The sequence below is a fragment of the Pleurodeles waltl genome, chromosome 12 (genome assembly GCF_031143425.1).
Source record: "Pleurodeles waltl isolate 20211129_DDA chromosome 12, aPleWal1.hap1.20221129, whole genome shotgun sequence".
Lineage (NCBI taxonomy): Eukaryota > Metazoa > Chordata > Amphibia > Caudata > Salamandridae > Pleurodeles > Pleurodeles waltl.
Window position 1 is genome coordinate 688,284,847 of NC_090451.1, and position 13,101 is coordinate 688,297,947.

General features: G+C 46.3%; 1 protein-coding gene across 1 annotated transcript in view; it reads left to right on the forward strand.

Moving 5' to 3' along the window:
- Positions 1-11,458: 11,458 nt before the first annotated feature.
- The window catches only part of LOC138266823 (monocarboxylate transporter 13-like), a 355,804-nt gene continuing 354,161 nt past the window's right edge, over positions 11,459-13,101 (forward strand). Inside the window, exons 1-2 of the mRNA XM_069215495.1 lie at positions 11,459-11,875; positions 12,933-12,974. The gene's annotated coding sequence lies outside the window, so the exon portion shown is untranslated. The remainder of the gene's footprint in view (positions 11,876-12,932; positions 12,975-13,101) is intronic.

Here is a 13,101-nt window from a genome sequence, read left to right on the forward strand (position 1 = left end):
TCCTAATCGGACAAATCCTTTGCCCATTCCCAGCCCCTCAACAGGCTCCTATTTACAGATGGTACAAAGGTGAGTCTTGGGGAAAACATCCTGCTTCTGGTCAGGGTTTGCCTCTTCACCTGATAACTCTGGGTTTGGCGGCAAAGGATAGAGGAGTGACCCCACTGGGCCATGCTCTTCTGGCCCAGCGGGCACTAACAGCTTGTATGACACCAGAATTCACACCAGCCTCAAAACATCATGGTGCTGTCTTTAATCTAGACTATTTTATGGTAGGATACTTAACAGTGCATGCTTTGCCTGGGTGTCTGTCTGGGATGAAATCTCCGTACGTTTCCCTTCTGTCACCATTCTTGGGCCGCTCTGCTCCTTTCCTCTCTATGGTTTTGGAGAAGGGTGCCATGACATAATCGCATTGACGAAAAGGGGTGAGTCTCAACACAGAAAATGTTCAATTTGTAGGTCTCTGTGGTTTGCCTCCCTTTTGTGATGCATTTATTATTATTATGTTTTTGTTGTTGTTGTTTATGAAGGAGAGGGAGAGTGCCCACCCATAACACAGCAGGGAGAGAGGCCACCCTCATTCTCATTCCTTTTTAGGTTTTGCATGCACAGCGCTTGCGAAATCTCTTGTAAATAAACTTTTTTTAAATGGAGGCTTACTGCCTACCCATTACTTATCATTTGTTGGCCTTCTTGTATTTTCAGTTCCTTGCTTTTCATTGGTTAAAACATGTGATTTCTTGTTGGTTTCCAGACTCTCTTTGTGTGTTTGTCTTTTCTCTGAAGCATGGACCAAGTACAGCTTCCGTTTGGAGTGTCAATCTGCTGGAGTTACTTTCATTGCTGTAGTTACTTTTTTCGTTTAACAAGCACATTCTGCTACTGCATTTTTTCTTATCTGTGCCTCTTCTTCCACTGTATTTATGCTTTGATGCCTCCTCTTGTTATCTGTGCTTCTTCATACTTTTTATGATCTCTGCCTGTTTGACAGACTTTGTTGCAAGTACTACTGTATTTATGCATTATAGGCATTTTTTTGTTAGCTGTGCGAGTCCCTCCACCCATGTGGGTTGTCTAATTCTACCTCCTCCCTCCGTCCATTGTTTCATCCATTGTTTTCCCCACTATCCAGTTCTCACAAACCAACCCTTCCACCTTGTGGTAATTGTCTCCCAGCCTCGGAGCTGTTGTATATGTTGCACAGCAGTGCCAGCTGTGATGCAACATGGCTTAAAGGGGAAAAAATAAATTATGAAGTCAACACTGGCCACGTCACAGCACTTTTTTAACAGTAAGCCATGTTGCACAGCAACTTGGGCTACACTGCAACTTGTAAAAAAAAAATGACAAAGTCAATAGATCTTGCATAGGTGAAACCTACTGGCTGAGACAATGCTTGTTTTGTCATCACCTGCCGCATTGTCTAATTTCTCAGTGTGGTAAAATGAATGGTATGTGCAGTAAAAAGCCAACATCCACACTATGCCTCTATCTTTTGTTATCCTTCCCGGACACACCACCACCAGGTGTTTGTATTGCAAATCCATTGTGACCATCAAGAAGCCACTGTGTGCTTGAAGATGGTTGTCCCTGCCGGCTACACTGCCCCAGTGTTGCTTAGGCTACACTGCCCCAGTGTTGCAGAGGAACAGCTCCATGGGCACAAGGCCATGTCTCAACGTCATCTGTGGGAAAACAAAAAAAAAACTTTTCCATGTTGCACATCCGTCCTGAGCCACCCCACACATGTGGTTGACACTCCCTGGACGCCAAGGGTGGTAAAGGTGTTGGAGAGACAACAGGTCGAAGATGGTGTGAGAAATTGAGCCCTGGGATGGTGACATCTGTGTAGAGGAGACTAGGCGGGGTTGCTGTCCAATGGCAAAGCAGTATGAGTGCCTGGGTGGACTTGGCGTTAAGACCTGGTTAGCTGGGAAGAGGACCTATGGTATGGATCCAACACCCGTGGAACAGGAATCCAAAAATTGCGCTGTGCCCCAGAGGCCATGATGTTGAGCGAGGGCTAGTTGAAGGCATCACCCTCATTTGTGGTAAAGGGCGCAGTTGCATCATCCGTCTGCATGGTATGATGTGTGCTGATGGTGGTTTGCAGAGAAACAGGAGTCTCGCGAAATGCTGCATCGACCCTCTACTGATGATATGTGGGTACATGGGGTCAAGTGGTTGGTCGATATGACGCACATACCTTGGACATCACGTGTACCACGGACTGGGAATTTACACAAGGAGTCAAGGTAAACATGATCTGTGAATCATACATGAGCTTAACATGGGAGTGGAGTCGGCGGCAGTAGTGGCCATGAGGGCTGTGCACCGTCTCTCAGCTGTGTGTCTCAGTGCAGGGACAGCAGGATGCTTTGAGGTGGGGTGCACTTGCAGAGCTCTCTGAGGGTCTCAATCTTGAAAAGCAGGTTGTGCTTCAAGTCATAACCGGGGGTGCACTGGCAGAGCTGTGTGTGTCGGACAGTTGGGATAGACATGTACATGATGTAAAACTGCGGCACTTTGGGAGGGCTGAGCCTCAGTGAATGATTGGCAAAGTGTGCTACAGGGCAAAGTGAAAGTGCACTGGCAGAGCCGGAGGGAGTCCCTTCCTGAATACCAGCTTGTGGCACCCGGAGGCTTGAGGTGCACCGGCAGAGCCGGAGGGAGTCCCTTCCTGAATATTAGCTTGTGCCCCGGGGGAGGCTTGAGGTGCACCAGCAGAGCCGGAGGGAGGTCCCTTCCTGAACACCAGCTTGTGCCACCCGGAGGCTTGAGGTGCACTGGCAGAGCTGTGGCAGAGTCCCTGACGTGAAATACCCGTGCGTAAATGGGTTGTATGAGACCTGGCGCTGTTCACTGTTTCCCCGTCGTCCACAACAGTTCCCGGCATCTCGGCTGCCTAAAGCTTGCCAGGAGCAGCTCAGGACAGGCTAATTGTCTCCATTCAAGTCTCTCCTGCACACTCCACTTCTGCCCCAATTTTCTCCACTCCTCCCCCATCCTCTTCTTACCCTTCGCCTGCCAGCCTGACACAAGTCAGGGTGGATGAGGGTGTACAGTCTCTACTGTTTTCAGAGGTTGGATTCTGCCCCCACCAGCAGCCTGAGATGAAGGTGTTTGTGGTGGGACCTTGTGCCGCACACGCCGCTGATCAGCTGTTGTTTTCAGTGCGTGGCATCGCCTGCACATGAATGTGACCTCCGGACGTTTTCACCCCACTGCACCTTCCTCGTGTCCGTGCTACACCCGAGGTTACCTTTCTACCTCTTAAACGGAGGGCCGTCAGTGCTTTTCTAGCTTAAAGAGATGCTAACGTGAGAAAGAAATAGCGAGAGGTTAACTCTTTAAAAATAAAATGCACCCAGCACATTTCATTCTAACGATTAAAATATAATTACCAATGTACAAACTTTTGGTTAAAATCGTTGCTTCTTCGAACCATTTCTAAGCTTGGTTACTAATACACAAACGAAAGTCATATGTGATTTTTAAAAAGTGACAATGACTTCAAACTGATTCTAAGAATGTTCTTTTCACGTTCGTGTGCGACTGCATTATTTTGTTTTCAAATAATTGGATTTTATCCAGGTCTGAGTTTGTAAAAAGAAAAAAAGTTCCAGACTCAAAAACTTTTGGTGAGAGTTTGGCGCCCACAGCTGCCACTGGGGAGAGGCAGAGGAGTGATTTGGGGTGGGCACTTATTCTGCTTGCATCGCATACTGCACTGTCTTTCTCACTCTCTTCGTATCAAACCCTTCCCTCTTCTCGGCACATCTCTTTCTCCCTTTTGTATTTTCCCTATCAACACGTCCCTTTCTTTATCACCCCATTAACCTCTGATTTTATTTTCCTCTCTCAATTTCTCAGTCCCTATGTCTTTCTTCCCTATCCTCCTCATCCCGCAGCGTCTCGTCTTACCTTTAACATTTTTCTCCATCCCATTCTCTTGCCTCCTCTTTTCCAGCTCTGCCCATTTTCTTCCTCTTTATTTTTCTCTCCGTCTTTCTTGTTTCATTGATTCTTCAGCCGTCTCTCTCTCTCTCGCCTTCTTCCCACTCCGACTCAACACCATTCTCAATATTTTAACCCCTACCCGCCTCTATGATTCTCCTTCTTTTTTCTCCTGCCTACACCAATGTATCACTCTTTTCCCATCTGACCCATTCTTTCCTCCTCCGTCCATACCTTTGTTATTCACTTTTCTCCGCGAGCCGAGTTTCTCTATGCCTGCATCTTCTAGCCTTCTTCTGTCGTTCCTATATTTCTCTCTCTCATCTCTCCTGTTCCCAAGTCCTTTTCCTTCTCTTTTTCTCTCCGCCCTCCCTTCTCTAGCTTTACATTTGCTTGCCTATTTGCTCACCTCCCTTAGTCCAACACTCTCATGTCCCATCCCAGCTTTGTATGCAAAATATGCCTGGCTTTTCCTTTTCTAGTACCCACTTTTGCTGTCTTCTTAATAATAGTAATCATATGATACCCATGACGTTGACACCCGTTTGGTGGGATATGGGACAAGCAGGGGCTACTGGGCCATGCCCATGTGGCTGGGGTCATTTGCCTCTGACGTTCTGGCGGCCGGCCTACTATGGCTGTGCAAACTGGGCCGAGTACAGACTCCTCTACACTCGACTCTCCCTCTTAGAGATAGTAAGCAGCCATGGGCTTCTCTATATTTACATTCTTAGATGTATAGTATCTTAGCGTTGGCTGTAAAGTAGACCTAACCCTTTTACATATGGGATATTATAGGGGTGTAATGTCTCTTCCTGTGAAGTCACTGTATATGATGGTATCACATATGCTTATTAGTCCCCAATCATGTTTTAGTACTAGTGCCCTGTTGTCACCATAAGTTCTCCCCTCCCGCCCTGTCCTTCTGTCTGCACTCTTTCCCTCTCAGCCTTAACCTTGACCACCTTTCTTTTTCTCCTATCATCCCTTCACTCTTTTCCTGCAGTCCCAAGCACATTATCACTTCCTAGAGGCCCCAGCCTATTCTTGCTACCAAGAGTCTCCTGCCCAACCTCACTCACCTTGCGGGACCCAGGCCGTGCCCGCTTGATGCAGGACCAAGTCGATGCTGCTTCCCTGCAAGGCCATCTTCTATGCTCGCTCCCCGTATGCCCCAGCCAATCCTCCGTTCCTGGAGGCACACGCCAATCCTCCTGTTTTCAAGGTCAAGTCCATGTTAACTAACTTCCACCCTAACCTATACTCCCTCTCTGCAGGCCCCCACCCATGTTATCTCAATGCAAGCTCCAGCCTGTGACTCCCAGATATGCGGATCTTCTGCAAGCCATAGTTTTCTCCTGACACTTCAGTCTGTCACCTCCTTGCTTTCTGCGCTTCATCATCTTGATGGATGTTCTTGCTTGTTCAGCAGAAGATGGGGAGGGTTAGGGTTGCCACTAGTGCCCTATTTCGGGACTAGGTCAGTCCAGATGGCAAATTGGGGTTGGGTGATGCCTGGCCTACTGACATAACTAAAGAGGGCACCCAATTTCCTCTTACTTTCTTGCCTTGTCTCTCCTTTGCCAGCAACCTATGCAGACATTGCTCACCTCTCCTGCGACTATGGTCTTGGGACAGAAATGACTACTGACCTCCTAAGAGACTGGGAAAAGTGGCAGCAGATAATTCTAGTAGCGGGGGCAGGTCTTATTCCTATTTACTAAAAAAATAGGGAGACTGGCCGTAATTAGTACGTATTTCTGGCACCAGCAACAATGCCATGCCTTTTACACTCCAGCACAGACCACCGGGGCAAAAATTGATGTCTCCTCAAATCCACTCAAGAGGGAGAGGCAGTGAGTGAGGCATAAGCACCAGACATATGTCTGGTGTATGAACAGGACTAATGGGTGAGAAAAACAATGGTCACTGTTGACCATCAGAAATCTGGCTTTCAAGCACTTAAGGGGCATGGGAAGAGCCTATCTTTCTGTGCTGTAATTAAGTTACAATTGGCTTCCTACCACCAGGGGTGCAGTGTTGGTTTACAGTCCAGCAGCGCTGACCTAGCTCGAAACAGTGGCTGGGCCCCGCATTTACCCTTTGTTAATACTGACATGATACCCTGAGGGCACCTTTTAAATCACGCTCGGTATCCCATTGGTGAGACGCTTCGCACTACACCGCTGGGTTTTGGTGCCCTTGCCCCTAACCCCTTTCATGTACAACTGAGGGGGTGCCACTTCTGCCCCATATTCTCTCGAACAAATGCTGTTAAGGGGCCTTTGGCACCAGTGAGTGTGCCTGCCATTTATGCCCGCTGCGGGTGAAGAGCTCTGCCACTGGCTTCCAATCCCCAGGGGTGTGGCATTGGTTCATAAGTCCTGCAGTGCACCTGAGGTACCTTTGCATGTAAGCCACGATGGACCGATAGAGGCCTGTGACACAGAGACCCTAATTCAGCATTGGCATGAACCGTTACCAGTAGCTACGGACTTCTTATACCCCTCAAAAAGCAAAGTAGATACCTACAGCTAGGACACTGAACATACAGCATTGTGTTATTAGTAGAATAAAGTACTTTCTATTTTAAGATAAAGCTCTGGTTGGGCATTTATTAATGGCATGCTATTAGTTTGAGTTCTATAAAATCTTGAGAAGGGCTTAGTACACTCTTTCTCACAACTTTGAGATCAAGTGCTAAGGGGTTGCATACTTGGTATTTTGTGCCCAGCAGTAGGTCATTGGTGACAAAAAGCCCAAATAGATGCATTCGGTGCCCATCGGTGACTGTGTGACCCAGGACTCCTAAACCAGCTCCCATAAAGGGCCACTGCAATTATGCAATACTGTTTTGTCAGCACAATTAAGGATTCACCGCACTTCCACTGAATCTGCCATTGGCTGCATAATTTGCCGATTTCATAACAGAGTGTTTGTAACTCAAACAGAACAACATTATCTAAAGTGATAAAGATCGTGTTATGAAGTGACAAGCCCTTATCTATTAATTAGATCAACTTTGAGTTAGTGTTTGCTGTATATCAGTGGTCTTCGAACTTTTTAATGCTGCGCCCCCCCAAAAATCAATGGGGCCCCCCTCCAAATCTTTCACAACATATATATTAAATTGGCAATGTTAAAGTATGTCTACACTTCTTTAACCACTGTAGGTAAGTTATGTTACTGTTTTCAAAACACGATGCCAAACATACTATTCTGGTCAGGTAGGCATTACTAACATAGAAACATATCCACAGAGTGATTGATTATTAGAATTGGGGATGGGGGTTTTAAAGTGTATTTGGAGTCCCGCCCCTTTTGACACATACTCCCAGCTTGGGTATAAATGACATATGTGCCTGTAATTGGTGGCACCCTGCAATAGAACTTCCATTGTTAGAATGAGACTGCTGGATTTGTCGCGGCAGCTACACCTTTTGTGGGTGACTGGGTCAAACCCACACCATCTTGGCAGCTACCAGCCCAACCGCTTTGGCTGACTAGCAGCACCTTACCTAAACCTGAAAACCAAACTTTGTGGCAGCTTGAAACATAACACTGTGGCTGCAGGAGGAAGTTGTGGTCGACAAGACCCATCACTTTTTCTAATTAGCAAATGGTCTCATACACACACCTAGGCCAAAGAAAGAGATGCAGGATGGCTTTTAATACATTTATTGGAAAAGACTGCAGTCTATGATAAAAATGAGCTGCACTTATTAGGGCAATAAGACAAACAGGATTTGAATGCTGGTGACAGCAAGAACAAAATAAACAGTTCCAAACTACTGGAATAACATACATAGATGAATTCGATCTATCTGACCCCTATCTCCTAAGCGACTACATAGCAGTGATAGTCCAATCTCTCTGTACTTAGTCCAGCAGAGGAGCAGCCACCCCTATAACCTGAAAGATAAGGGTCTGCCTGCCATCTCCTGGACTGGCTGTAGAGACAGGGCTGATGTTTGCAATGAAATGGCATGCAGCATGGATGGAATCTTAGACAGGGGTACATGGTGAAATGTTGTGGACAGAATAACATTAATGCTTTTGCAGAATCACAAAGTTACAGCTGATTAGAAAATAAAACATCCCTGCTGAAAGCAGGATAACTAAAAATGAAATAAATGAAATCAGAACACATATGTAGTTAAAAGGGCACATGCCTTGGGACTAAGCTAAGCTAAATTGTGTGTGCACAAGCAGAGTATAAAATGAACCAACGAAACGGAGTTCTGAAACTGCAAAAATATAGGGTCAGCAACATGTGAAAAATCTAAGATAACTACACTGAAAAGTATTGGCTACAGTAACAAGGAAAGGTGACCATGTTGGGGAGGGCAGAGGCCTTTATCTCTTATCTGAAGGAAGGTTAGGACTTGTGGGAAACAGACACCTACATTTAGTACACACAAAAGCCCTACAAAAAGGAAAGTCACCAAATACACACAAAAAAACACAGCCTGCAGCATTGAAAGGCCAAGTACAGCCCCTCCAGCTAATGTGATCAGAAATTTGGGAACTATAACAGATGTTTAATGCAGTTTACATTTTACCCTTGGACTTGTATTTTTAAAACAATTCCCCTAAACTGGGTTAATGCCAATAATGCAAGTTTTTCTGCATATAACTAAAATACTCCCGCCAGACCACTGGTCCCACCTTTGTTGAGGAGCCACAGTTTTATTGAGGAAAAAAAAAAACAGTCCATTTGTTCAGCTTTGGCGATTCTGGGATGGCCAGAAGTTGATACTGTAACAAGTATTTATCTAAAATCATCTATATTTGTTTTGAACTTAGTAATTATGCCTCATATTTAAACTGATTTCTTTTAGTTTAATGCATTTTAAGATGTTATATCACAGTGAAAAAAAAGTATTGTAATGATTTTACTAACTCTTTTACTACAGCTTGATATCAAAATATTGGCTTTGCCAGGGCGCAATGCTACTTCTTTAAGGACTTTTACGTGCTTCACACTAGCCTCAATCCATCATACTTTTTGCAGACCTTAATCTTTGCTTCCCCTTTTGTTAAGGGTGCTATTAGTAAGTACAGCAGACTTCTTGTATTTAGCTATCTTTATAAAAATTCAACACAACACAAACATTGGTCCATAATACCAGGCTAATAGGATATTGTGTTCAACCTTCTTTCAATTATGGCAAACAGGCTCTAAAGATTTCCACCCTCTGTCCACCTGCTGTCTTGAAGGAAAGAGGGAAAAGACGCCAGTGTGCCTGCCTTAAATGTCATCTTCCTGTTGATCTTTCACTTCAGGGGAGCCAAAAAACAAAAATAAATTCATTCGCAGCTCCATTATTGTTGGATTTCCAATTAGGTATCCATCTACTGCCCACCCATCATTAAGTACGTACATCTCACTCACTGTCACCTGATCTCCATATGCCAGCTGGATGTCGAACTTTCCTCTGCATGATAACAATGGGCCCATACGTGAATATATTTTCCTTCTGGTGGTTCTCAAGGGCGGTAGAGGGGAAAGATTGCTGTAAGTAACTGAATCCATTACGTTTATTGTTGAACCTGTGCTGATTAGACATTCAATTGGCTTGTTCGCTACATGTACTATAAGCCTGAGGCCACCCTTTTTTTCGCCAAATTGCATGCCACCTACATGTGCATCAGAGGGTGATGTTGAGCGCGATGAACAAGTCTTCTGTTGATGCATGTGGTCGTCCGTGGATTGTTGGGCCTGTTTGTCAACAATCTTGTCACGTTTTCTTGGTTGGCTCCCTGCTGTGCCACAGCGGGTGGCAGGTGCTATTTTAGATCTACACGCAGAGTGGTAGTGGTTCTCCTTCCCACAACCACTACATGTGTGACCCATGGCAGGGCACTGCCCCTCGTGTGGCCACTGCCCCCCACACCGGTCACACTGTGCAACAGGTTTATTTGTTGAGGATTTACTCAAGTGTGGCACCGCCTGCACTTTATTTCCTTGGTCATTGTGTGCGTTTTCTTTGGTGCTTTCTTTCACTGAATCTAACAACACATGCATGCTTTCACACTCCTTACTGTTAACTATCTCAGCAGTCTCCCCCAACAGCTGATTTCGTAGTGCGGGAGAAGCACACCCCATTATTACCTGCGATTTGATTGCTTCTTCTGGGGAATATTTATCAAAGTCACAATCTACTGCCAATATTTTCAAACGCAGTACAAAGGCCTCCATGGATTCATCTGGCCCTTGCTTTGCTAAATGGAACTGGTAGCGCAGGCGCTGAAGGTCCTTTTTCGATGCAAAGCATGCACTGAGGGCACTCTTGAGTCGCGTGACATCCTCTCTCTCTTCCTGTGTGAATGTGTCGATGATGTTTTCCACTTCAGGACCCACCCAGTGCAGCAGCAGGTTCAGTTGCATTGTCTCAGATGCGCCTGTGAGGGCCACGAGATTGTCAAATTTTCTGATCCATTTTCGCCATCTGGGGCCCAGGTTCCAGGTCTCAGACATGTCAAACGGTGGCAGCCCATTTAGATTCATCTTTTGGCTAATCTACAAACACTACTGAGACACCAAACTCCCTGTACTTTAGTGAGGTTGTAAAGATGACTGCCAAATATTACTTCGTGAAGGGTCAAAGGGTGGCACCCTATGGTGATGTTGGATTCTCGTGGTGATGTGGTTCAGTCTCTGTAAATGGCAGGGGCGCTTCGCCTTCGATGCTAATCAGAAAGCATTACAAAACAGCCATAAAGCGAGCAGCGAACTTTTTTCTGTGAAGTTCTGCCCCTCTCTGTGGAGCTAAAAAGTTTTATTGTCGTGTCCGAAGATCTTTTACTCGTGTGACGATTTATGCCGTCCTCAAGATGTCTGCGTTGGCTTGTCAGGTTGCTTGTAGGCCCTCCCCTTACTTATATGGTTGATTGCACGTCGGTTGTGTGGTACCAGGGCTTGTGCTGCTGACTGGGAGCCCAGGGTGTGCAGTCCGGCCGGTGTGTCACAGGAGGGCGGCGACTCTGCGGCCAGGAGGTTTCCAGCGGTCCGACACCTGTTCACCAGCTCCTCCGGTCCGTCGGGGCCACGGCAACTCCTGCCTGCTCTCTTTCAAGGAAAACACGCGGTTAATATTCCCCTGAGAAGGTCTTCCCTTTCTGCCCGCACCTAGGCTGCGGCTTTCGTCTTTCCGACGACCTCGGGACTCTTCCTCCTCACTGACCACACCGAGCCAAACTTTTTTGAGCTGTTGTTCTCCGACCACAGAGTGGGTTTGATGCCGACAAAAGTGCGGGGCTTGGGGCGATTCCCGTCGTTGCAGGGCAGCGAATCCGTTGGGCGCGCGTCCGCCGGCGCGAGGAGGGTCCCGTCAGACCAACCGTCACTCGTGGAACTCTGCGACGCCTCCTGCGCGCGCCTGAGCGGTCCCAGTCAGAGCGAGGCCCCGCCCATGGACCGCCGCTCTCCTACCCGACCGCACCCCTTGGAAGCCCGCCCCGGGGCCGCTGCCTCGCCCCCGGCCTCCTCCGCGGCCTTCTCCCGTCAGCATGTGGGGGTACATACGAGCCATTCGGGGCACGGGTCAGGGGTACAAGTGGGTGGGTGGACGGCGTCCAGCCCCTGTTTCCACAGGGTGGACGCCGTCCGCCCTCCGCCCTCCCAAGGAGTTTGACCCCGGTAAAATATGGTGAATTCGTCCCCGTATAGCGGGACTCTGTGCAGCGCATATACGCACTTTATGCAGCGCCTCGAAGTATTATGCTTTCGGTCCTTCTCAGCAGCAAATGTGCAGTACCGGAGATCGCTTTCTTATTTTTAAGTTTCTGTTATGCCAGGTTAAAGACCGAAATTAAGGGGCCACCAGGCCTCTATTTGATTATCCCGTCTGGAGCCTCTCACCTAGCTGCAATGGAGGAAGCTAAGGCACAGAGCTGGTTTATCACTTCCGAGGTACTTTAGAGCGGCATGGTTATTTTGTTCAGTTCCTACATATATGAGAGATATGCATGCACTGTAAGTATGTCTGAAATGTTGGTCTGGCCTAGTATTTACACACATTAATTAAAATACCATTGTTATGCTAGCGCTACTCGTGCCAATGCAGGGTGACCGAGCACTTTAAAACCATACCTGAACATTATACATTGACAATAAATTATGTGTGGAAATCTATGTACAGGCTATGTTACATGGTACAGTGAGGCTTACAAGGTTTAGGAGCTACAAGTGGTTCATATCTCCTTGAGCTATTTTACAAGGATTAAAAGTTGTGATCTTTAAGTTACTAAAGGATCTTTATGTTAAAAACAGTAACCTACCTATCTACATAAAATAAACATCTGTTATTTGCATATTAAATGATGTACTTTGCAGGAGGCAGATTGACCCTCTATTCTACCTTGATTGAAGACTGCACTTGAAAGCACAGATCTTTCCAGCAACTGCATTAACCTCTAGTTATTTTACCGTTATTATTATTCCCTGAGATTTACTGATTACACAAAGTTCTCTGCAGCAGATGCCTTACACCCGTATGATATTTTAAAATGGAGACTTTGCAACCAATTAAGCATAACTGATATATAACCACACTTCTTCTTGCTGCCATTTTCTCTGTGGCAGCTTATAAAAAATGTACAAATTGAGGCCCAGATTTTGTCAGTGTTGCATACCTCTTTTTGCACAACCCGAATGCTAAATCTCATAATGCACTCACATGTAGGTGTAATAAAACTGCTAAACGTATGTCTGAGATCACTTCCTGCTGTGTCATGGGTTGTGATGCCAAGTGCGATGTCGCGTGCCGTGATGCCACTTGCATACTGCTTAACTTGGTTAGCCCCCTGTCGCAGGATGGGCGGTAGCAATCACACAGGACTCGTTGATTCTACAGGTTTGTAGATTTTATTAGTTGTATATAACACTTTCTGGTGATGTCTTTTATATTGTTTCTGTTCTCCAGACAAGGTTTACTGATCTCTTCTTCTTCTTTCTGTATTCTTCGTAGGCCTCTCGGGAAGCATATGTAGAAAGAAGAAGAATAGTCTTGGTAAGTGACTGTGGAAGTTCCTTCCCTTATTCTCTTTTCTGTCTATGTCTCTGTCTTTCGCTTTTCCTCTTCTGGCCCTATTCCTGGTCTGTGGGGGGGGGGGGGGGGGGGTCCTTTATACTTGTCT